This window comes from Suricata suricatta, chromosome 4 (genome assembly GCF_006229205.1).
Source record: "Suricata suricatta isolate VVHF042 chromosome 4, meerkat_22Aug2017_6uvM2_HiC, whole genome shotgun sequence".
NCBI lineage: Eukaryota > Metazoa > Chordata > Mammalia > Carnivora > Herpestidae > Suricata > Suricata suricatta.
In genome coordinates, this window is record NC_043703.1 from 10,241,338 (window position 1) to 10,266,647 (window position 25,310).

Here is a 25,310-nt window from a genome sequence, read left to right on the forward strand (position 1 = left end):
TTCTGCTCAGAATGACATATACACTTCATTTTGCTTGTCTTTGGAATTTCCAGGTCTGTGGATTCCCCGTACGTACGCCTATTAAACTTTTAAAAGAAACCATGGGACATAGAGGACTTTAATCAAACAAGCCTCGTTAGGTTCCTCCCTGTCTACCATACCTAGTTCACAGTATAATGCAGTTCTCTATGGCGACAGGCAGAAAATGCAGACCTGAGACTTCCCAACAGCGCTCAGTTAAAAGATAATCATATGGCTCGTTCAAGATATTCTTCAATTAACTTTTCTTTAGCTTCTATCAAATAAAAAGATGTGCAAATAAAAAGACTGTAAAGTTCTATAAAACTTATGGACCCTGGAGAATGTTAACCATAAGCCCCAGGGGCCAGAAAACCATTTTGGACATTTTTAATCTAGCTTTTTCTCATTTCTCTACCTTCTCTTCTCTACATCAGTTGCTGGAATCATTTTGTTCCCATAAATTTACTTTCCTTCCCTAAGTAGCCCAGTCTGCCTTACTCCCCTCTCTTATCTAATAGCAAATCCCACAGATACTAACTTCCCACCTACCCACCCCTCCCTCCTTATTTCTGGTGGAGCCCAAACCAGAAATAAGCGCTGGTAGATCTCAGGCTGAGCTGAGGAGTGTAATAAGCCAAGGGCTACCCACTAGGTAACTGAACAAGGAGCCATTCTAACGTCCTCCCTCTGCAAATGACCTGATGATACTTGCTTTTTTCATACTCTTCCTTCCATTTAGGTTGCTTACAGCGGATGTGAATGACGTACACCACATTATGACCTAATTCATGCTGTCTAAATATTATGGACCCCTCATCAGGGAACTCCAATTTGAAACATGACAGCAGACGTCTGCTGGCCTCTCCTCACACCGAACATCAGATGGAGAACCTTCTAACGCAATCTAGAGCTGTAATCCAGCAGTTATGTGTGTATCAGACTTGGGACACCAGCTCATTGCTCTGTATCTGGATGGATGGTGCTCTATCTACTGACAGAAACAACTGGATACTAGGCTGTAATCATTTTTACTCAACTAAGATGATGGCTAATGTAGTTGTTTCAGAAAATAGTTTTCAAATTACCCAAACAGTACAAGCATACTGTCACACGTTTTAAAATCTCAATGAAACTACTCAATGCTGAATACTCAGAGGCAAAATAAATATTCAGTTCTTGTCAGGTAGAGAAAACTCCAGAATGAATTAATACATTCCATTTCGGGGGCAGACTGCATTGTTCTTCCCCGATCTTCAGCTCTCCTTCTGTCCTCACAATCTGTCTTATGATTCCGCAGTTCCTCCAAGTGAAGGCAAAGTGTATTCCCACCCCCATTAAAGTTAGACTTCACTATGGATTTGTTACAGCCAATGGAACATGGGTGGAAGTGATTGTGTGCAAGAACTGAGCCTCGGCTTTAGGAGGCACTGTGTGTTTCTGCTCACCTTTCTAGAAGCTTCCAGCTTGTGCCATGAGAAGAATATGCCCCAGCTAGCCCACATCTCCAGGAGACTGAGGGACATGGCTGAGTCCTGCCAGGCTCACTGGAACCCAGCTTTAGATCAGTTAAAACTCACATCTGATCAAGGGCTGGATTTTGTCTTCCCAAAATTTATTGTTCAACTCCTAATCCCTCATACCTCAGAATGTGACTATATTTTGAGATAGAACTTCTAAAGAGGTAAAGCCAAATTAGTTCATATGGGTGGGCCCTAATCCAATCTAATATCCTTATAATCAGAGATTGGGCCACAGATATGTGAATTCATTGAAGGAAGACCATGTGAATACATAGAGAGAAGGTGGCCATCTACAAAGAGAGAGTGTCAAGAGAAACCAAACCTGCCAACACCTTGATCTTGGACTTACATCGCCATCTTAGACTTACATCAAACTGTGAGAAAATAAAGTTGTGTTGTTTAAGCCACCTAGTCTGTGGTATTTTGTTACAGCAGCCCTAGGAAACTAATATACACCACCCAGCACTCTTCCGTGAGTGAGAATAAATGATTATTGTTTGGAGCCATGAGTTTGGAAGTGGGATATTACCCAGCATCACTGTAATGACTGAGAGCCAACCATCATATAGATTTCCATTTTTCATCCATGTTTATGGTGTCTTCTAGTCACAACTGTGACTATAAAACAAAAGCAGAAGTTCCTGAAGACAAAGCCCCTGCCCTTTCTTTCATTTGTCTCTATATCCAGGACAATGCCTACCCCAGAACAGCCATTCAGTAAATAATGGTGGAATGAATGAATGAGAGAGAAATAAGGGAATGCACAAATAAATGAATGAATGCTGCCTCTGGTGAAGGAAAGTAATCAAGGAAATCTGAGAGATGAATGGTTTTGAAAACTCAAGGGCAAACTCTGAGTGTGTTTTAGAGTTTAAGTGCAAAGAAGAAAAAGGAGTTCTGTTTGTTTGTTTGTTTGTTGAGTTTCTTCCTCCCTCTGACCAGGCATGTTCAGTTGAACATCCAACTCTTGATATTGGCTCAGGTTGTGATCCCAGGGTTATGATATTAGGCCCCGTGTTGGGTTCCACATTGAGTGTGGAACCTTCTTAGGATTCTATCTCTCCCTCTACTCCTTTCCCCCAATCCTGTGTTCGTTTCTCTCTCTCTCTCTCTCTCTCTCTCTCTCTCAAATTAAAAATTAAAAAAAAAAGAAATTGTATGTTCAAATGTCTGTTTCTTTTTAATCCATTTTTGTAATATCTTGGAACAAATAATTATCAATGAAGCAATTAACCAAATATCAGGCAGCAGCAGGGGTTGCTGCAGGGTCCGCAGTCTGTGAAACACAAGCGTGTGACCTCCCTAAAACCTGAGTCTGCAGCACACATCACAGGGGAACTGAGGGTCTGAGCAGCTGCCCATAACCAAGGACTAGAGGATGGCAAGGGCATATTTCTGTGAGAAAGAAAAAGGACTGGTGACTACACGTGTTCGCTGAGGCAATGCATGTGGCCACTGTCTTTTAATAATCAAGACTGGCTTCCTTCTACATTCAACAGTTCCTTAATGGTTTCATAAGATTCATAAGATTCCTATCAGATATGGTTTTGAAGCAGTCATTAACTCACTATTGTATTCTATGGACTGACTGTGTCCCTTCCAAATTCCTATGCTGAATCCCTAACCCCCCGATATGATGCCATTTGGAGGCAATTAGGTTTGAATGAGGTCATGAGAGTGGAGGCCCCTTGGTGGAATTAATGTCCTTATAAAAAGGGGATGCATCAAGGCCATGTGACGACATAATCAGGAAGAGGGTCCTCACCAAGAACTCAACTAATCTCACATTTCCAGACTCCAGAGTGTGAGAAACAAAACATTTGTTGTTTGAACCAATTAACACCCAGTCGACGGTATTGTTTCACAGTAGCCCAAACTGAGTAAGGCATTAAGTGTGCTAAAGAATAACAAGAACAGACTAATAGAAAACACAATTATAGTTTATATTTGTACTATACGGTGGGCAGGTGGGCATAGCAGAAGTGGAGAAAATGAAATCAGGTTTGTGTTTAAACGGCATCCTATCACTTACTGGCTGTGTGACCTCAAAAGAGTTATTTTGCCTCTCTGAACATTAGCCAATGTCCTAAAATGAAAAGAATAACACCTGCGTCCTAGCAGACTTGTGATCTCATATTGTGCTGGCCTCTTAAGCATCTGACAAATCAAAGCTTTTGCTATTATCACAGCTATCATTATTTGGCTTGGCTATATAACAGAACTCCTTAGCTCAAAACATTTAAACATCTATTCCTTGCCAACCTTAACACTCCTCAAAGTTAAGGACCACCCCTCATTCAGTAGGTTTTTTTCAGGTATACGGACACACCTGCATTCCCCAAAAACATGAGCTGCCATCGCTAGGGATAACCCACAATTCAAAGAGTCCACTCAGAGAGGGAATTTCTCATTGGCGGTGAGAAAAACTTGAAAAGCTAATTTTAAAGACTATATCCAAGAGAAATATTTTGCAAGCACTGGGAAATTAATTCATTTAAGATGAAAAATAGGGTATTTATTGATTTTAGCTAAATAGCTAAGTGTCGTGTTTCTGAAATTTCTGTTCCCAAGTCACATTCTCATTCTGGCTAGATGACTGTATTTTTACTGGCTTTGCAGTGTTCTCATGTTAAAACTGAAAGCTATGATTAAATTTAAGTTTTCTCAATTTTCATTGTGGGAGAAAATATCAACATGTCTTCCATTCCCACCGAGATTGTCTTACAAGACTTTAACTTTAGTGTGGATTCTAAAACTTGTGTTTAACGTAAGCAATAGCAATGATGAGATGTTTGGAAAAGGTATTGAGGGTTTAATTTGACCAGTCCCTTCTTTAAATTTGTACTTATAACTTTCTAGGAAATGCAGAGTGGAAAGTCCTAATCCTCTCAGTGTCCAAATATTATCTTAAACCTATCATCTAAAAAACACATTGCGTTCTTTTTATTTTCTGCCCCCAAATTCAGGCAAAATATTTAGCAATTAGCAATATTTTGTATAATAGCACTTTGTTTTCTTAGTTTGTGTTTGTTTCTTGGAGGTGCTTACGGATTTTTTAATAGTTCTATGTTATTTTAGAATATTAGGGGCACCTGGGTGGCTCAGTTGGTTGAGCATCTGGCTCTTAGTTTCAGCTCGGGTCACGATCTCAGGGTTTGTGGGTTTCAGACCTGTGTCAGGCTCCATGCTGACAACATGGAGTCTGCTTGAGATTCTCTCTCTCTTCCTGTCTCTCTCCGTCTCTGTCACCCCTCCCCTGCATGTGCTCTCCCTCTCTCAAAATAAATATAAATTTAACAAAAAAGATTCTCTTCCTCTGCCCCTCTACCCCACTTGTGTGTGCTCTCTCTCTAAAATAAAAAAAAAATTAAAACAAGAATTGTAGAATTAATATACGCCCATTGCTTATTCCAAATAAGAAAATACAGAAATGTTTAAAGAAGGAAATAAAGATCGCCCCAATCCACAAACGAGAGTTAACCACAGCTAACATTTTTGTTTGTGGCCTTTTAGACTCTGAATGCATATATACTTGTACACAAAGCTTGATTTTCACAAAAACAGAGTTATAATAAATGTGCAGTTTTGTATGTATACACACATCCTATAGTACAGAGTCATTCTGTACAGGCCTGTTCCCCCCATAATATATTGCAGATCTCTTTGCATGGTAGAAAATATAGATCTCTATCATTATTCTCAACAGCTTTATGAATTCTACTATGTAGACCAGAGATCTAGCTCACTGTCTGGTTTTGTATACTTGCAAGCTAAAGATGATTTTTACATTTTTAAATGGTTACATTTTAAATTATTATATTAGTGCATTTACAAGTTCTTCAATTTTGCCTCTTGACCCCTAAGCCTAAATTTTTTTTTAATCTGGCACTTTAATAAAAAGTGCTGACTTCTGGTATATCATAAATCACTTAGTTCATCTCAGATTAATGGATATGTGTGGCATCTCCAACATCTAGGATAAGCACCACTGCAGAGAACCACCTGTAGATTAGATATTTTTGAACACTGGTCCAAGTTTTCCCTTAGGATAAATTTCTACTATTGGAATTGCTGGAACAAAGTGGCCTCTTTGTTAAAGTTTTGATACATATTGCCCTGTGGAAGCCCCAAGTCCCAGAGTGATGATGTAAGGATGTGACAGTGTAAGAAGCCCCAAGCCTTTGGGAGGTGATTAGTCATGAGAGCATGATCTTGATCTGATGGGATGAATGCCCTTAAAAGAAGAGGAAGTGGAGCACCTGAGTGGTTCAGTCTGTTAAGCATCTGACTCTTGATTTCAGCTCAGGTCATGATCTCACGGTTCATGAGATCAAGCCCCACATCCAACTCTGCACTGACAGTGCAGAGCCTGCTTGGGATTCTCTCTCTTCTCTCTGCCCCTCCCCTGCTCACCTACTCTCTGTCTCTCTCAAAATAAACATAAACTTTTTTTTAATAAAGAAGGAAGGAAAAAGGAAGAATGAGGAAGAAAGAAAATCTCTGGCTTGTGTGAACACAGGAAGAAGGTAGCTGACTTCTGCCCCAGAAGGCAGCTCTCACTCAGAACTGAATTGGGCAGCACCTTGATCTTGGACTTCCCAGCCTTCAGAACTTCAGAAATGATTTTCTGTTGTTTGAGCCGCTCAGTCAATATGGTGTTTTGTTATGGCAGCCCAAGAAGACTAAGACAAGTTCTCATGAACTTCTACCACGTATGAGAGTAAGGGAAGCCCCTCTTTCGCCCTATAGCCTCCTGGGTGGTGGGGGCAAATCTTTGCAATCTTTGCAGTGTGATTCATTAAAAAAAAGATTCCACACTTTCTCTTTAATTTTCATCTTCTGGGCTCATTATGTTACCTTTAAATCTAGAGTAACCATAAGTTCTTTTGAGAAAAATCATCTCCTGTCCTTTGCCCATGTATCTACTGTGGTGAGCCAAACCTCTCTCAGTTACGTGAGGAGAATTATTTCAATTCTTTGGTCCTGTCTTATGAGTAATTAGAGATCCTTACTAAAAAATCTTTTCCAAGATTTTAATCCTTTTGTGATTCGTCTCTGACCCCTTTCCAGCTACTCATAAGTTTTTAGACAAGTGTTTTTAAAATAGCCATCATGTTCGTTATTTCTAGTCAATGGCAAACCCTGCCAGGCAGTTCCTGGGACTAGAGGTCCAGAGCCATGCAGTGAGAGCAGAGTGACATTATGTCACTGTATTTCCATCTGGAACCAAGTCCCATGGCTTCAGCATCCCAATCTTCCCATTTTGAGGATGAAATGAAATTCCCCTCATAAATCAGACTTAGAAATTGTAGACAAAAGAAAATTCAAGGAAGTTTAGTTGTCACCAGCTAATTTTGATACTTGGAAGTGAGGGTGCTTCTTTTCATAGTTCTCTGCAATGCTCAAAACTATAAAGATCTCACTCTCTCTTACTCATGAAGGATTCAGTATATTCTCCAAATCTCAGAGTTCATTTCCTCATCAAACTGCAGTGAGTGAATACCTATCCCACTTGGAGGACTATGATGTGTGTCTGATAGGGAATTAATTCACTAGCAACGACCACTCCCAGAGTCTACTGGGATCTGTCAGTTACCTCCCTCAAGTGTCATGCACTCACAGGAATGCAAGTACACACGTAAGTACACACGTACACCTCCCTGTATATCTAATCCTGCACAGAATATAAGTAGGAGCTAGAAAGCAAATTTCCAATTAAACACAAATATCATATAAAAATGTCAAACCCCGTAAGATCTTAGAATTGAAAAAGAACTTACAGAAATCAAAGCAAGCATCACCCCCTTCCCGTCCACGCTGAGAATTTCATTTACCCATACTGGGAAAGCAAAATCCGAAAAATCAATAGCGAACTAATTAGTAGTCATTACCTGTCTGCTATGCTTGAAAGACCAACCAGAAACACTAGGAGACCTCACACTGGTACTTTTTTGTCAAATGAGGCCACATTAAAGACTGAGCTATTTTTAGAGTATTAAAGGAACCTGCCCAGGGTTATTTGTTTTTTGTTTGTTTAGCTGATTGGTTTTTTGTTTTCATGGGATATATATGTTGTTCACTTATTAATCCATACACCAGACATTTTTCAAGCCTCTGTGTGCCTGCATATATGCCCCCTGGAATTTGTAATTGGCCTCTCCAACTTTAGCAGCCATTCCCCGCCATGCTTCTTTCTACAGGACCTACAGATGAAGTGATCCATCTGAAAGACAACTTGACAAATGCTTGACAATGCAGAGGGAAAAGCCTGGAAAACTGGCAGCTCTGTTTCCCCTTCTATAAAATGGGTATGTCAGTACCTACATGTCAGATGTACCATGAGGACAAAATGAATCATTCCACGTGAAGTATGCAGAACAGTGGCATGTGGTAAGTACTCAATAAATGTGAGCACTTTTGTTGGCCAAATTTTGAGTCAGGTACTGGATGCACACGGCACTGGGAAATATAAACACAGGAAGTCATGAGTACTGAGTCCAAGTTGCTTACAGGTCTAGAGCAGGGAAGAATTCAAGTAAGTTACAGCCCTGTGAGATTCCATTCAATAAGAAGGTATCTTATAGAATCCTATTACATTCAAGTATTATCCCCATTTTATAGATAAGGATGGGGAGTTTCCAAGAGATCACCCACATGACTTTAAGGGATACACCATACCATGTCAGGGGCAAAACCAAGATGAGAACTCAGGCCTATCTGAGCCCAGTGCCCACACATGCTCTCTTGATGTCATACTCTATTTCCTTGAGCAGGTGACAGCTGGGTGAGCAGAGCCCTGAGAACACATAGCTGTGGGTCCAAATAAGAAGTAGGGAGACTGCCCCATGAGCAGAGACACAGCCACAAGGAGTCCAGGAGGCAGAACCACTATCCTGCTCTGAGTCAGTTCACTAATTAGCACTTAGGGGTTCAAAAATATTTCCAAAGACTTCTTTGAAGTATGAATAGATAATCCCTTCATCTATAAAATAATAATTCCGTGAGTGTGATGTGGTGCAGGGAGTGTTGGTCAAAGGGTCAGGAAAACAGAATTCTCATTCTGTCTCATTCCCTACTTTGCTATGTGAACTCCAGCAATTCTATCTCTTTGAGCCTTGAATATGTCACAGGAGAAATGAAGAGGCCAGACTATAGGATTCCCAGAATTCCCTCAGGCTCTACCCTCTCTGGCTTCTATTTGACGGTTCTGTGTGGGCAGGATGTGTGTTCAATCCATTACTCTCTGGGTGTAGACAATTCTCTTAACTGGAGTTTTCTTTTAATGTTTATCTTTTTAATGTTTGTTTATTTTTGAGAGAGAGAAAGAAGATGAGGAAGGGGAGAGAGAGAGGGACAGAGGATCTGAAGCAGGCTCTGTGCAGACAGCAGAGATCCCAATGCAGGGCTCAATCTCATGCACTGTGAGATCATAACCTGAGCCAAAGTCCGACGCTCAAACAACTGAGCCACCCAGGGGCCCCAGCCAGGTGTCTTCCTTTAAGACACCTGTGCACACCTCCCACTCCCAACTTCAGTTCTTCTTGGAGCCACTTCCTCTGCCATGTCTTTCCTCACTTTGGTCCCTGTGTTAGTCCGCTGCCATAACAAACAAACTCTGTGGCACACACGTGGCACTCTAACACAACACACATTTCCCATCTCACAGTTCTGTGGTTTGGAAGTTGAAGAGGGTCTCACGGGGTGGGAATCAAGGCACTGACAGAGCTGCCTTCCTTTCTGGAAGCTCTTGGAGAGGATCTGTTTCCTTGTCCTTTCCAGATTCTAGATGGTTCTCTCCGCCCTTGGTTCCTCTATTCTCAGAGCCAGCAACAGCAGGCTGAGTTTTTCTCCCACTGTCATCTCTCTAATCCAGTGCTACGTCCCTCTTCCCCTTGTAAGGACCCTTGTGGCTCTGCGGAGGCCACCTGGACAATTTAGGATAATCCCCCTAGTCTAAGGTCAGCTGATGAGAAACAATTCTACCTGCAACCTTATTTCCTCTTTGCCATAGAACAGGTTCTAAGGATAGAGCCTCATTCTCACAATGCCTGCTCTCAACTAGGTGTCCTCAAACTACTACTATTGTTGAAGCTTAAACCGTCACATTAATAAAGAAACGCCCTAGGGGAGCCTGGGTGGCTCAGTTGGTTAAACAACTGACTCTTGGTTTCTGCACAGGTCATGATCTTGCAGTTTCATGGGTTCAAGCCCCATATTGTGGCCAGCACAGAACCTGCTCTGGACTCTCTCTCCCTCTCTCTGCCCCTCCCCCACTCCTGCTGTCTCTGTCTCTCTCAAAATAAATAAATAAACCTTAAGAAAGAAAGGAACATTCTAGAAAAAATTTTTAAAATCCTTTAAGAACCACAGAAATGAATCTAAAATAGATCTTTTAGATAAGATGCCCTACCTATAGGGTTGCAAGATAAAAATAGAGGATGTCCAGGTAAGTTTGGATCTCAGATAAATGACAATTTTTTTTTAGTATACATATGTTCCAACTATTGAATGGAATATACTTAAGCTAAAAAAATGATTTGTTGCTTATCTGAAGTTGATATTTAATTGTGTATCTTGCATTTTTATTAGCTAAGTCTGCAACCATATGTACTAGAACCTCTTTAACTTATAGTATCTTGGCAGCTCCGTATTTCCCCTTTCCAAAGGCCAGATGTATTTCCAGGGTCCACTGCTCCCTAGTCTAATAGAGAACCACATCCTACGGATCGAAAAATATATTAAGGATTATTACCAGTTATATTAAAAAAGCTACTGTATGACAACCATTTTTCATGTGTGATTCCTACATATGTGCAAATCCCCCAATCAGTCCTGGAAAGAGAAAATTCAGTCTTAGAAAGTAACTTGCCCGCGGCCACCCAGCTACTAAGACGCAGGCTGAGAATCCAATCTAGGTCTGCGGGCCTCCAGATCCTGGGGCCACAGCCTCTGCTCCCTCATAAGTTTCTTGGTTTCACTGTCCACACATTCAATTCCTTTCACCGGGACTTTCTTTTTTAGGCATTAATAAAGCTGTATGTGACTGCTGTCAAACTTGAAATAAATGTACGCGTGGGCCCCAGGCAGGAAAGGATAGAAAGCACAAGTGAATTACAACACTGAAGCGAATACCTTCTGTCATACAACACGGCAGCTTAGCTATTTCTGTATTTGTAGAAACTCTCTAAGCTGTTTTTAAAGCCTGAGGCATATGATTGACTAGGCCATCTTTAACTAAGTGGACAGGATCAATTTTTATTTCATTCCATTCAATATTGGATCAGCCCCAAAGGTCACATTTGATTATCTGGGTTGAAATAAATATTGCAAAATGCGAGATGAGGCAAAAAAAATTAAATTTTCCTTCAAAAGCTATATAGGCCCATATATTTTGCCTAACACCTGAATTCTGTCTGCCCCCCACCCCGCCATTCCTTCCTGTATGCCTCTGTGTAAGTCAAAGCCCCAGACTGAACAAATCTACTGTGTTCTGTGCTCTCCCCCCAAGACACTGAAGTGGGATAAGCATTTGGTCCCCAGAGGGCGATCTTATGAGGAGATGGCTGAGGTTGACAGCATCATCTTTTCAGGACTATGGATTTAGGTCTACTGACAAGTTCAAGTGCCTCCAAGTAAAAAGGAGCCTTTTCTCCTTTTCTCCTTGCCCATCACTGACTCATCAATGAAGGCTATCTGTCCTTTCTTTCAGCTCTGCGAGGTGCCAGGAGTACAAAGATGCACTACGTATTTTCTCTGCCCTCTAGGAACTCGGGGGTCTGGTGGGGGTTAGAACAAAACTACAACATACTATGAATGGGTTAGAAGCATGGTATATCTGGGGTCCCTGGGTGGCTCAGCCAGTTAAACATCTGACTTTGGCTCAGGTCATGATCTCGTGGTTTGTGAGTTCCAGCCATCCCCAAATCAGGCTTTCTGCTGTCAGCACAGAGCCACCTTTGGATCCTCTATCTCCCTCTTTTTCTGCCCCTCCCCTGTGCTTTCTCTCTCTCTCTCTCTCTCTCTCTCTCTCTCTCTCTCTCTCTCTCTCACACACACACACACACACATACACACACAAATAAACATTTTTTAAAATGTGGTATATCCATACAATGACATATTTATTTAGCCTTAAAAAAGAATGAAATTCTGATGTATACTACAACATGAATGAACCTTGAAAACATTATGCTAAGTGAAATAAACCAGGCACAAAAGGAAAAATACTGTATGATTCTACTTATAGGAGGTAATTAGAATAGTCACATTTCTAAAGACAGAAGTAGTAGAGGGGCGGGGGAAATGGTGACTTGGTGTTTAATGGGTGTGGAGTTTCCATTCAAGATGATGAAAAAGTTTTGGAAATAGGTAGTGATAATAATTGCACAACACTGTGAATGTACTTAGTGCTACTGAATCATACACTTTAAAAACAGTTAATATGGTAAGTTTTACATTATGTGTATTTTGCTGTAATCGAATAAAATGACTGTGAACTGGAAATTTCCTCTTAAGGTAATCAGGAGGCTTGCAAGAAAAGTTGAAGGCTGATCATTTATGCCAGCATAAATAAGTAAATACAATGTAATAAATACTGTAGCAGACATATTCTGTAATTACAAAAAACAAACAAATAAAAAAACAACCCTGAATATATAAAACCAAGATGCTTGCTCAATTCACTAGAGAGTATGATTTTGCTGTACAACATTCAAAGCATAGAAAATGATATCTTTTATGGGGGAAATTAGAATATGATTTGGCTCTAAGCTGCTACAGCTCCAGTTGATAGAAATCAAGTCTCAGTCATTCTGTGAGCAGTGTCAGGAAGGAGCTTTCTTGAGAGGTTATGAGTATCAGGGAGTTCATTATGTTTCCCAAAGAAATCTGTCAGAGGACATTGGCTTTGCTGAGCTATTTTCTCCAGAACTCCCATGAGAAAGAAAGTTTCAATGAGCCTTAAGAGAAAATACTTGTGAGCTTCATTCAGGCATGAGTGTCAATCTTTAAACAGAAACACACATAAAACAAGGTTGTGTATTGGTGAGTTGACAAAAATGTCGAGACCAGAGGCTCACAGGAACTGAACGCTGTATTTCCCTTAGGAGCAATGGTCCAATATGCACTAATTCAGTGTACTTTACAGAACAAAACTGTCCTGAATATCAAAAACCAACTGCATAGTTCTTTAATATCTGGTTGGGAAATTGCCAGATCAGCCATATTCACTTTTACATCTCAGTCTCAAGGTACCAGTAAGTGTGCAGTAAATATTTGTTGAATCATGGGATAAATGAATTCATTCCCTAATAAATAAAGCAACCATCGGCTTGTGTCAGAAATATTCCTTGCTCTTGACTATCAGTCGCAAAACAATGCCACTGAGGATCTTTGTCAAAAACAGATAGCACTGGGGTTTGAAAATTACATCCTATCAATTGTTAGGATTGCTGCAAAAACTCCCCGTCTGTACCCAGTGCTTTCATTCTAGAGTTGTTTGACTGCGCTTCACAGCCATCACATAAGCCCCAGAACACTGCTTGTTGGTAATTTTGTTGCCTCTAGAGGGAGAAACAGACAGGGTGAGTCCAATTTGCTTGTGTGAGGTCCGCAGTAGCACCAGAGAGAAGATTTGAAGCCCCTGATGTGTGTGTCATAACCCTTACTCAGTATTCATTTCCTCAAAGTGAAGTCATTTTCCAAAGAGAATTACTTCACATTTCAGTAATTGGAGGTGTCACTGTAACCAGAATTGCAATTTCGGTGCTTCCGTGTTGGGGCAATTGGGGACTGAAATTTTACTTCGTCATGTTTCATTATAAATATTTCCAATGTCAAAACGGAGTTCAGTTGGCAGTCTTTGCCCAGAAGCATCTCAGAACTAATTTAGCATGAGGAATTAAAGCTGTCTTCCTCCAGCCTTGTTTTCTAGGTCGTCCTGGAAGCCACACGGAACAGTGTGGAGGGGCACTGCGTTCCCACAGCGCCCAGCCTCCCCAGTCATCCTCTCTCCAGTGCAATTATCTTCCCAGGCACTGAAAAATCTATTCCCCCAATTTATGGCAGCTCTGGAGTTGAAAGGAAGAACAAACTGTTCCCATTTGATCAGAAAAGGTAAATTGCAATCACTTCCAAAGGAAGCTCCGCATTGGAAGCCCTTGTCAACCAGAGTGATTTTCCTTAGGAAAGAAAGAGCTAGTCACAGACGACAGCTGAGGAAGGAACAGTGTCTCTAAGAGATCGTGGTCCCTGTCACGAGTGAGGTTGGATGTATTCCTTGCACAGGCTGCGAGGAACATTACCAAATGTAAATTTAGAGAGGTTAATAAAATGACTCATATACTGTATGTCATGTTCATATTAAGCATAATGAAAATGATTGCAAATACCAAGTAAAGTGATCGGCACAATATCTGCCCTGCCCAGAGAAGCCAGAAATAATGTTATAGTTCTCTCCTCAAGTCCAGCCATGAGCATTAAGTCAGAGTATATGCCAAAAGATTGAGCACACATGGCCTCTTCCCGAGCATGCAGCTGGAGGAAAGAATAACCACAGAAGTGTAAAGTACCTCCAGAGACTTATACAGAAAGACAAATTTTAGAGGAACCAACAGCAGCAGCCTGGCACAGTATTAGGAGCACCGAATTCAGAGTCAAGGTTCATGCTTCAGAATCCACCTGCCTATCGTGAACGGCCACGCCACGAGAGACAAGCCACTTAAGCTTTTCTGGGCTTCAATTTTGTCTTCAGGGAAGTGGGACAATTAAAAAGTTCATGTTGGGGTGTCTAGATGCCTTAACCAGTCAGCTGGTTATGCATCTGACTTCGGCCCACGTCATGATCTCGTGGTTCCTGAGTTCGAGCCCCGCATCAAGCTCTGTGCTGACAGCTCAGAGCTTGGAGCCTGCTTCAGATTCTGTGTCTCCCCCTCTTTCTGACCCTCCCCCACTTGCACTATGTCTCTCTCTCTTTCTCAAAAACACTTAAAAAATTCTTTTTAAATTTCACTCTCTATAAGACAGAATCCTTAGAAAATGCAATAAAACCATGCATAAGGTTTTCAGAAGTCTATACATTAGTTGCATATGACACTTAAGGGTTGGGGAAAAGTTATCTAATGTAAATTCAAATTTTCATAAACGTAAATGTTCATAAAAGGATTGCTGACTCTGATACCCTCCCTGTCCATAACCAAGACAATTGTGCAGACAGAATACACAGTGGAAGGAATTAGATGCAGAGTCAAGACACTTGAGTTACTCTCCCAGACTTGCCACTAACTAGCTACAGAGTTTAAGTATGTCACAGCCACTCAGGATGTGAAACTACTCATCCATAAAATGAAAGAACTTGACTAGGTGGTTTCTAAGGCTCTTTCCAGTTCTAAGACTTTACAGAGGATTTTTTTTCCCATCCGCTGTTCTGAGCTGCCAATATTCTAAACCCCTTCCCATGTTCAGGGACCTTGTCCAGTCCAGCTTCATTGGAAATGGTACTGACCTAACTAGATTCACGGCAGGGAGGTTCACTGAAAGCAAAAGCACGAATATCCTTTCTTCTATTTTTCTGGGGTCCCTTTATAACTCATGGGAACTGTAGATGAGGACAATTAAGTTCAGAATTCTCAGTTTCTTGATAGAGAGTATTTGGAAGAAAAGTTTACTTTGCCAAGTGTCACAAACTCGAAAGTGATCATATTTGAGCTGAGTGGTTATACGTACCTATGTTCAATAAAAGCATATCGATTGGTAAAATAGTCTTCCACGGCTGAGAAAAGTGGATACAATGATCAGAGAACCAAAGCTCCCAGACTTCAATAATGTATTGTTAACTGATGTAATCTTCTGAGAAAGTGCGAGACCTCCAATTAACAGCACTGAATTGAGCCTAATAACTACATTACACAACATCATATCTACTCCTCAATCGATACTTAATTTTCTCACACAGCCCTCAGCCTCCTGCAAGCTTTTATTGTGTTTTGCAAGGAACAGCATTGACCTTGAGGAATGCCAGTCACCTTCAACCTTAATATCCCCAAATGACCAAATGAAATATTCCCGAGATAAATAGAGGCTGAAATACATACCCAGGAAAATAATCTTTTTCTACATTATTCACTTAATTTTGTGCCACCTATGTTGGTTCTTCATTGTATAGTAAGCCTGAAGTGATTAAGATTTGGAAATCAACCTATGCTTTTGTAAGAGGTAAATTTAAGAGACTTTGCTTGAGATCACACAAGTGAATTCAGCAAAGTCATACTGTGAGACCACATTTTGCTCCCTAAATTTCATATTCCACAATCCTGGAGCTTTGGTTACTAAAGCTTAGCGAGTCTCAAGGGAAAGTAACTTCTTTTTTCCATTTCAATTAACAAAGGTTACTCTGGAGTGTGACAATGGGATTAATGTTGAATCTTTGGGAACTGCTTAAAATTTTGTTCCAGCTTCTCAGTGTTGTATATTACAGGGGAAAGTCATGTTTTAAGGTAGGGGGAGAATCTCCCCCAAAGAAATCCTTTGTCTGTTCACTCATTTAGTTCATAAACAAAGTGCTGAGTGCTGATTGGTTTAACCTAATAATCTACCCCTGGAGCTAGATAGAAAACAAATCTTTTCTAAAAATAAGCATGTATAGTGTACACCTGAAACTAATATTACACTGTATGTTAACTAACTGGAAGTTAGATAAAAACTTAAGAAGTAATAATTCAAATTAAAATTAAATAAAAATAAGCCTGAATGGGCTCTGGGCAACAAAAACACGCAGTTTTCCACTACATCATTTTATTTAAAGCTTTCATCAGATTCAGTATCAATAGATGACTATATTATATTCTTAATTATTACCCCATAGTTAGACATTTTTGGATATTCTAGTGTCTTGCTATTAAAAACTAGTCTTCCAAACAACTTTACCCTGAAATATTCATTTTTTTGAGATAATTTCCCTAAAACTTACTTGCAGAAGCAGAACCACAGAGTCAAATAGAATGAATTTTTTAAGGCTTTTAGTTCATATTGCCACAGTTCTACCCAGTAAACATATATCACTAGACACTTCTGCTAACATTTTGTCACAAATTCTACTTCTATGCCCTGTCGCCAACATGAAACATAGGCAACTTCCTCCATCTTTGCCAGTTCAGTAGGTTCAAACAACAAATAGAGCTTGCTCAAATCAGCATTTCTGATCATGTGACTTTCCTGCATACAAGATTTCAGTGACTTCTCATGGTCTTGACCAAAGTCCAAACTCCTTAGATTTGCATACAAGGCCTTCCATGATGTGGTCCTAAGGTCACTCCACCTTTCTCTTCTGTTGCTTCTCAACCCAGCCCTTGAAACTGAACTACTTAGAGTTCCTTGGACCCTGCATCTTGATTTATATCTCTGTTTTTACATATAATCTTCCCTTTTATGTTTATTACTCTATTTCCAGTTCCAGAATTCCCTCCGCCTTGTGCAGACCATCTGGTCATAGGCCCAATCACACAGAACTGCATCAATCCTTTATAGGACTCCCATATTTGAGGGATTTGATGGGACAACAATGTCTTGTCCATCTTGGTATATCTAGACTCTAGTACAGTGTCTGGCACCAAAAAGTGACATAAAGTAGACAGTCACTGAATAAATAATGGATGATAAATGAACAAGAGTGAATTAAAAGATGAGAGTAGAAAGAAAATTGATTTATAAGAAGCAAATCTGAATCTGACTTCTGTGATCTTGAGAATAGTATTTAACCTCTGGCTGAGTTTTATTTCACTATGGGACACAAGGCCAACACTTCTCACTATTGTACTTCTTTGCAGAGTTCTTTAAGATATCATATTAAGGGGCACCTGGGTGGCTCAGTCAGTTAAGCATCTGACTTGATTTGGGCTCAGGGAATGACCTTGCAGTTTCATGAGTTCAAGTCCCATGTTGGGCTCTGTGCTGACAGCAAGGAGCCTGCTTAGGCTTCTCCCTCCCCCCCTCTCTCTGCCTCTCCCCTACTCATGCTCTGTCTCTCAAATAAATAAACTCTAAAAAATAAAATAAAATATCAAAGTCCTATCTATCAGGGGATAGAATAAATAATAAAATGAGAAACATTCTTTGGAATTCTAGGAAGCACTGTCTAAAACTCTTCATCAGAAGCCTGTCCTGATGTTTTATCAATTTCACATGCCTCAAAGATATGGATGAGACAAAAAAATGGCAGATGGGGAAATGAAAAGTATTTAGGAGAAAACTAACCAACCTGATGACGAGATTCATCAAAAACCCACCCATTAGGTGTACATACTCACTACTAGACAGAAGGCAATCTGAGGATTCTGCGATGGAACCCCAACTCAGGACAGGAAGCAAATCTAGAGTTGTAGTTGGCAGTACTGCTGAAAATGTCACCTCACCATGCAGTTGGGGTTGAAATGGCCAAGAGAATATTTAACACTATCAGGATTAAAACTGTACAGAAAACAGAACCATTAATCATCATCAATACGACCAATGCAGTAATGGTCTCCAACCTCCCAACAGATAAAACTAGAAAAGAAGCAGAGAAGGTCAGATAAGTGATAATAAGGAACAGAGCAACATCTAGGGTCGAAAAAGATTCATTTAGGAAGACAAATTGGCTGAAAGTCTCTAAAACACACGACTACATGGAGGTTTTGCTCCAGCCACAGTCGAGGCAAAGAATAGTGGATTGATGCAGTCCTGTGTGACTGAGGTTACGATCAGATGGGCTGCACAAGGTCGAGGGAATTCTGGAACTGGAGATCTACGTGGAAGGACGATTGTGCAGATCACACATACAGGGGCTGGCTGCTGGCTTTGTCGCCCTTCAGCTGACACACCGACCCTGGCACCGAAGAGGGGCTGTGCTCACAGCGTCTGGGAGAGAGAGAGGCTGGTCTCGACAGCCGCTGTCACTTCCCATAAGCCTCTCAAGAAAAGCTGGGGCATGAACCTAGACGGGGCTGCCCAGTTTTCCCAGCAGAGTAGGGCCTGGAGCTTGTGGACATTACGGGAGGATTAATTAGACCATGTCTTCAAAGCACTTTGAGCTCCTTGGAGGGAAGCCTTTTAATTATAATATTGGCCAGGAGCAAGGGGGAAATAGACAGGGAAATAATATCAATTTTGTCAGGGGTAGGAAAGAATAGTCTCCGTTTGCATCATTTTCTTGCCTCAAGGAATGCGTGTGTATTTTCCCACCCTTTATTCTAGACCTAGCTCTTGCTTGAATAACACACGGTAATCTTACGTCTCCATTTACTCGTGGGGTGTCCTGTGGCTATTCTTTTTATTGATATTATTCAGACATTATTCAAATCAATTCATTTTCGAAAATGAAGATGTCTCTTTCTCTGCCTATTTTGAACTATAGATGACAGCAAGAGCATATTTGTCTTAATGTGGTTGCAAGATTTGGTTAGAGATGTCATTTGTTTGCTCATAAATTTATTCCATATTGAGAAGTAAATACCAGCTATTAACCACCTGGAAAAGGCAGACAACACAGTTTACATTTCTAAGAAATTTAGCTGTACTTCAAAATTCAGGTAAGAAAGCCAGACAGGGATTTCTAGTTGTGATACTTTACTAGATCCAATCCCGTCTGCCCAAAAATTGGGGTTAAGGAGTTCATATTTATGCACCATCCACAAATGATTGAAATAATCATCATTTTGGCTTTGGCTCAGATGGCAATTTGCTGCATTTGGGAAGTGGGAGGTTTGACTTTATTTCCATGATAATGTTAGGATTAATCATTTAGGATTAGTCAGCTCGTTAATATGAAGGAATTGGAGGCACAGAACTTGGCTAATGAAAGATTCTCTATCATCTACAGATTTGCGTTCTAATGTTAGTAAGTTGAAAAAGAATTTGGATTGATGGGTGCAACCCTAGCATTATCCTAATGGGTCAGCATTAGAACACAGAAACATCACCGAGTTTTCTCTAGTCAACGTTTGAAAAGGTTAGAGTTGAAATGACAGGTGCTCACTGGACTTGCTGGTTTGCACAGTGCTTGGCACAGACATGCCCCTCATTTCCTTCAATCTGTTAAGGCAGGAAAACAAATGTGGACTTCTCTACCCTGCCCGCCTCCAATGTAAGCAGGAACTGAAAGTGGAATTTGGAAGGAGAGTAAGAAAAGCCTGGGGTACAGTCAACTCCTTTAGCTTGCCAGTCCTAAGGCGTTTCAGCTGTGAATGGAGAACTATGTTCTTGATAATTAAATTGCAGCCGGGGTGAATAGATCAAGAAGACGTGGTATATACATACAATGGAGTACTAAATGGCAATGAGAAAGAATAAGAATATGTTTGCACTCATAGATCTAACAGGAGAAACCTAACAGGGGACCATAGGGAGAGGAAGGGGGAAAGAGAGTTGGGGAGAGCGAGGGACACAAATCATGAGAGACTATTGAATACTGAAAACAAATCGAGGACTGAAGGGGGAGGGGGAGGGGAAGGAGGGGGTGATGGTCATGGAGGGGGGCACTTGTGGGGAGAGGCACTGGGTGTTATATGGAAACCTATTTGACAATAAACTATTATAAATTTTTTAAAAATACGTAAAACCAAGAAAAAAAAATTGCAGCGGGCTGCCTCCAAGTATCAAATGCCCTCTTCTGTGGTGCCCAGAAGTCCCTGCCTACATGTTGGCAGTCCTGTAACAAAAATGGATGCCTTCTTGGGGCTTACAGTCCAGCAGGCATCCCAAAAGCCAAGTGAGACCATCCTTCCAACATCTGCACACTGGCAGCTCAATGGGCTATTTTCCCAGGACCGTGCAATGCAACACAGAAACATTGTTTTCCTGAACTAGAGAAGAAGCAACCCAAGCTAGGGAATTTAAACCATTTGACCAATCAATAAAGAGAACTAAATCTCCCCAGGTTGAGAGATTTGGTTGCTTTTGCCTTAATTGCTTCAGTATCTATCCTTCTCTAGGGCCGCTCACTTTGTCCTATGGGTCAAGGGCATATAAGACCTGATTGGATGATTCCCAGCTATGGATCATCTTTTTTATTTGCATTATGATCTCTTTAATCCACTGGGCTATTCAGACATGTGGTTTAATTTCTAAATGTGTGGGGATATATTTCAACTTAATCTTAATATTCATGTCTAACTTAATTGTACTGTGAAAAGAAAAATGTGGTCTGAACGTAAGCAGTTCCTTGAAAGTGGTTGATACTTGCCTAAAACCTACTATATGGTCAATTATTATAAATGTTCCATTTGTGTTTGTAGAGAATGCACCTTGAAGCAGAATTCTACATGTGTTCAATAAATCAAGCTGGTGATTGTGTTGGCAAATCTTTACCATTTTTTTAGTCTGCTTGACATATCAATAGTTGAGAGAGATGTGTTGAAATTTCCCACTGTGCTGGTGCGTTTGTCAATTAGTTCTTCGATTTAGTTCTCACAACTTTGGCCTTACATATTTTGAAGATATTTTATTATGTACACACACATTTAAAATATTAAATTTTCCTGATGAATTGAATCTTTGTCACTAAGAGGTGACCTTCTCATTCCTTAGTAATGCTTTTCTCTTAAAGTCTACTTTTATTTGATAATAATTTGGCTGTCCCAATATTCTTTTTAATTATATTTGACAATATATATTTTTCCATCCTCTTTAAACTTTTCTGTTCTTATAAGTATGTTTTTTTGGAAACATCATATCACTAGATTCATTTTGGTATTTTCCTCCCATTCTCATTGTTTTTTCTGGTAATCTCTTTTAATTATAAGTCCAGTTTATTTATTGTCATTGAGATTAATGAAACACTTAAACTGCTTCTACCAAATAATTTTTATTTGCCTCTCCTTTTCTATGCTTCTTTTTTCTTTGTTGGTCTTTTTTTTTAATTGACAGGATATGTTTGTTTGTTTGTTTTCATTTTATTTTTCCATTATTCCATTAACCAGCTGGAAAATTAAAGCATCCTAAACCTGTTCTGTTAGTGATTCCTTTGAAATTGTACATTTCACTTAACAAAGTCAAATAAAAGATTATATCTTAAATTTTTACCAAAAATATAAAAACTTTGGTCACTACTTGGGGTGCCTGGGTGGCTCAGTCGGTTAAGCATCCGGCTTCGGCTCAGGTCAGATCTCACGGTTCGTGGGTTCAAGCCCCGCATCGGGCTCTGTGCTGACAGCTAGCTCAGAGCCTGGAGCCTGTTTCAGAGTCTGTATCTCCCTCTCTCTCTGATCCTCCCCTGCTCCAGCTGTCTCTCTCTGTCTCTCAAAAATAAATAAAAAGCATTAAAAAAAATTAAAAAAAAAAAACTTTGGTCACTACCAAAGGGTAGCTACTACCCTTTCCCTAAGTTGACAAGCTCATAGTTTATTTTTTTACTTAAAAATTTTTTTATCTTTATTTATTCTTGAGAGAGAGAGAGAGAGAGCATGCAAGAGGGGAGGAGCAGAGAGAGAGAGCGAGACACAGAAACTGAAGCAGGCTCCAGGCTCTGAGCCTTGAACTCACAAACCGCATGAACTGTAAGATCGTGACCTGAGCCAAAGTCGAACACTTAACCAACTGAACTACCCAGGTGCCCCGACAAGCTCATAGTTTAAAAGTGCTTTCATTTTGTGTCTTTTTCATGAACAAAAATTAGTCGTTATTCTCTTGTCTAGAAACTCTTTTCTTAAATGTGTGTGTTTACCATTTTATTGGCTCATTCCGTTTTGTCTCTTATACTTTCATCTCGATCTGTTTTCTTCCTGAAATAAACTTGTCAGTGGACTGTTTAATGCTAATTTGGTGGTGGTAAATCCTATCCAATTTTTATCTGAAAATGTCATTATTTCTCTCACACTTTAAAAGGATACTTTGGCTAGGAACAGGTGGGTGGCTCAGTCAGTTGAGAATCCAACTCTTGATGTCAGCTCTGGTCATGACCCCAGGGTTGTAGGATGGCAACCTGCTTTGGGTTCCACACTGAGCATGGATCCTGCTTAAGATTCTCTCTCTCTTCCCCTCTGCCCACCTCTCCCTCTCACCCACGCTGTCTCTAAAATAAAAAAAATTTTTAACAAAATAAAATAAATAAAAGGTAATTTTGCTACACACAGAATTCTGAGGCATTTATTTTTCTCTCATGAAGCTATTTTCTATTATCTTATATCTTCTATTGTGGCTATTGAGAAATCTATTCTCTAATTGCCTTCATTTGTGATCTGTTTTTTTTTCTCTGACAATTTAAAATTTTTCTCTTTGGCCTTAGTATCTGAAGTTTCACTATGCTTTGCCTAAGCATAGAATCTATATATTCATCTCCTTCAATATGCTGCAAAATTCTCAGCAATTGTCTCTCTAAGCATTGCTTCACTGGATTCACTTTATTCTATTTCTATAATCTCTTAGATTTTTCATATAACTTCTCATTCTATGTTTCCTCTTAAATTTTCTGCCATCTCCTTTCCATCTCCTTTCTCTCTGTACACTCTGTAATGACTTCCAATATATATTTTAATAATTCACTCTTTAAGTGTACCTATTTCACTATTTCTTTAGCCCATTGAGTTTTTTAGTGTTTATTTATTGTTTGTTTACTTTTAAGAGAGGGAGCATGCACAAGTGGGGGAGAGGCAGAGAGAGAGAGAGAGGGACAAAGGATCCAGCGCAGAGGATCTGTGCTGACAACAGAGAGCCCACTGTGGGGTTCAAGCTTACAAACCACGAGATCATGACCTGAGCTAAAGCTGAACTCTTAACCAACTGAGCCACCCAGGCGCTCCAGGTTCTTTTCTTTTTTTTTTTTTGTTCAAACAATTCTAGTTTTCATTTTAGAGGTGTTATTTTGCTCTTTTCTGAATCTTCATGGCCATTCCTGATGTTTCCTATGACTCACTCATCTCTGTGATTCCATTCTCTCTGAGTGGCAAGGGTTAACTTGTCCAAGACAGACTCCCTGAAGGTTGGCCTCCTAGAAGAGGACTTGGCCTCCTACAAAGCAATGTGGAAACCAGCCATGGCTCAGTGTGTATGGTAATCAATCCTAGTCAGCCTCAGAGCTTGGCCTGTAGCCCTCTGACCACACCAGGGGATGCTCTGCACTTCCTCATCCATGAACACAGAGCTGACAGAACAGCGCTGAGGCCAAAGTTCTGCCACATCATATTGCTGCTGTGCCTCCTCCTGAACCATGCAGCTTACAGGTCCAAGGCACATGGTCAAGGTCCTCTTTGTGATGTCTGGCTCTGTGCTACCCTTAATCTGCGCATTTTAGCCAATAAACACTGCGCCAATGAGTCAATGCCAAGTCTCCAAGCTAGTTGCCCTCTGGTTTCTGGCCCTCTGTTTATTACCCACTCATTCAGCAAGGTGCTGCTGTTGGCATTTGCTCCCAGGATAACTTTTTCCCCTGCCCACCTATTACCCAGCATCATTCACAGTTTGCTCCTTTGAAGAAAGCAAGGTGGAAAAATCCCCTCCATGCTTCAAGCTAAGTGATTCATAAAATTAAAAAACCAAAAACATTTATTTGGAATCTAATTGTTTCTCCCTCAGAGCGTCTCCCCCCACCTCTGAGTATCTTAGCCCCAAAGTGCCAGAAGTCTAATGTAGAGAACACCTTATTTTTGGGATTGGAATTGGAATCCACTCCAATTGTGAGGCATCCCTCAAATGCAGTGGTGACTCTACTATGGCACCCACATGACTTTAGGTCTCTGTTTAGCACCCCCACCTTCTCCCCTACATATACTTGGATTTTACAACAAAACCAAAGCCAGAGGTTGCTTGAGCATCCACCTCTCCATCACTGACACTCCTTCAGAGTGAGTTCCCCAAGCACTTGGGAGAACACTAGGAAAATGGCAGGATCTGAGATACTTCCAGAGGTAGTTGTTCTCAACCTTGCCTGCAGATTAGAAACATTTGGGGGAGCTTTTAAATATCCCAGTGCCCAGAAAGCATCCCAGACCAATTATATGAAAATCTGGGGTTGTGGGACCAAACCATCAGTAGGTATTTGGATGCAAAGATAGATAATTCACAGGCTTGGTGCTGGGTGAGTTCTGGATGACCAACCAGAAGAGGAACACACAAGCAGACTAGCAAGCAGTGTGACCTAGGCTAAGCTGGAAGGGAAAATGCCATCCTCAAACCAATGCCACTTTGGCATATGGATTATTTTGAGCTGAACTCACCTGAGAATCCACGGATGCAAATTTTCTCAGAGCTTTTCCTTACTTGACTAAAGGCAGAAACTTCTGAGTAAACCCCCAGCGTTTTACGGCCATGAAGAAGATGGAAAGTCAGCACCGAGGTAAGTCTGCACACACAAGCCTTACTAAGACACCCCTTATCTTTCATTAGTCTCCCCATATCCTTAGCTTCCCGTAATTTACCACCCATAGCATCCCACATTTCTCTTTCCTTTGCAGTCTTTCCCACAATGGACTGCCCTCTGTTAAAATGGTATGTAAGGCTTCCAGGTCTAACTGCTTCCTTAAGTTTTCACTTCTTTCCTATGAAGCCCCCCATGCATGTAAAAATATTAACATCAGCAAAGAAACACATGCCTTTTCTCCTATTAATCTGTCCTTATTCAATTTAATACACAGGTCCCCAATCACTGAACTTGAGAAAGGAGAGCACATTTTTTTTCCCCTACAGAGTTGTATGTAGGTCTTAGGAACAGAGAGAAGAAAGTAATTATTTTATGAAGGGAGGGGGGAGAAAGGTCAGGGACAGATTCACAGAGGAGTGAGGGGATACTTGTTCTATGTCTTAAAG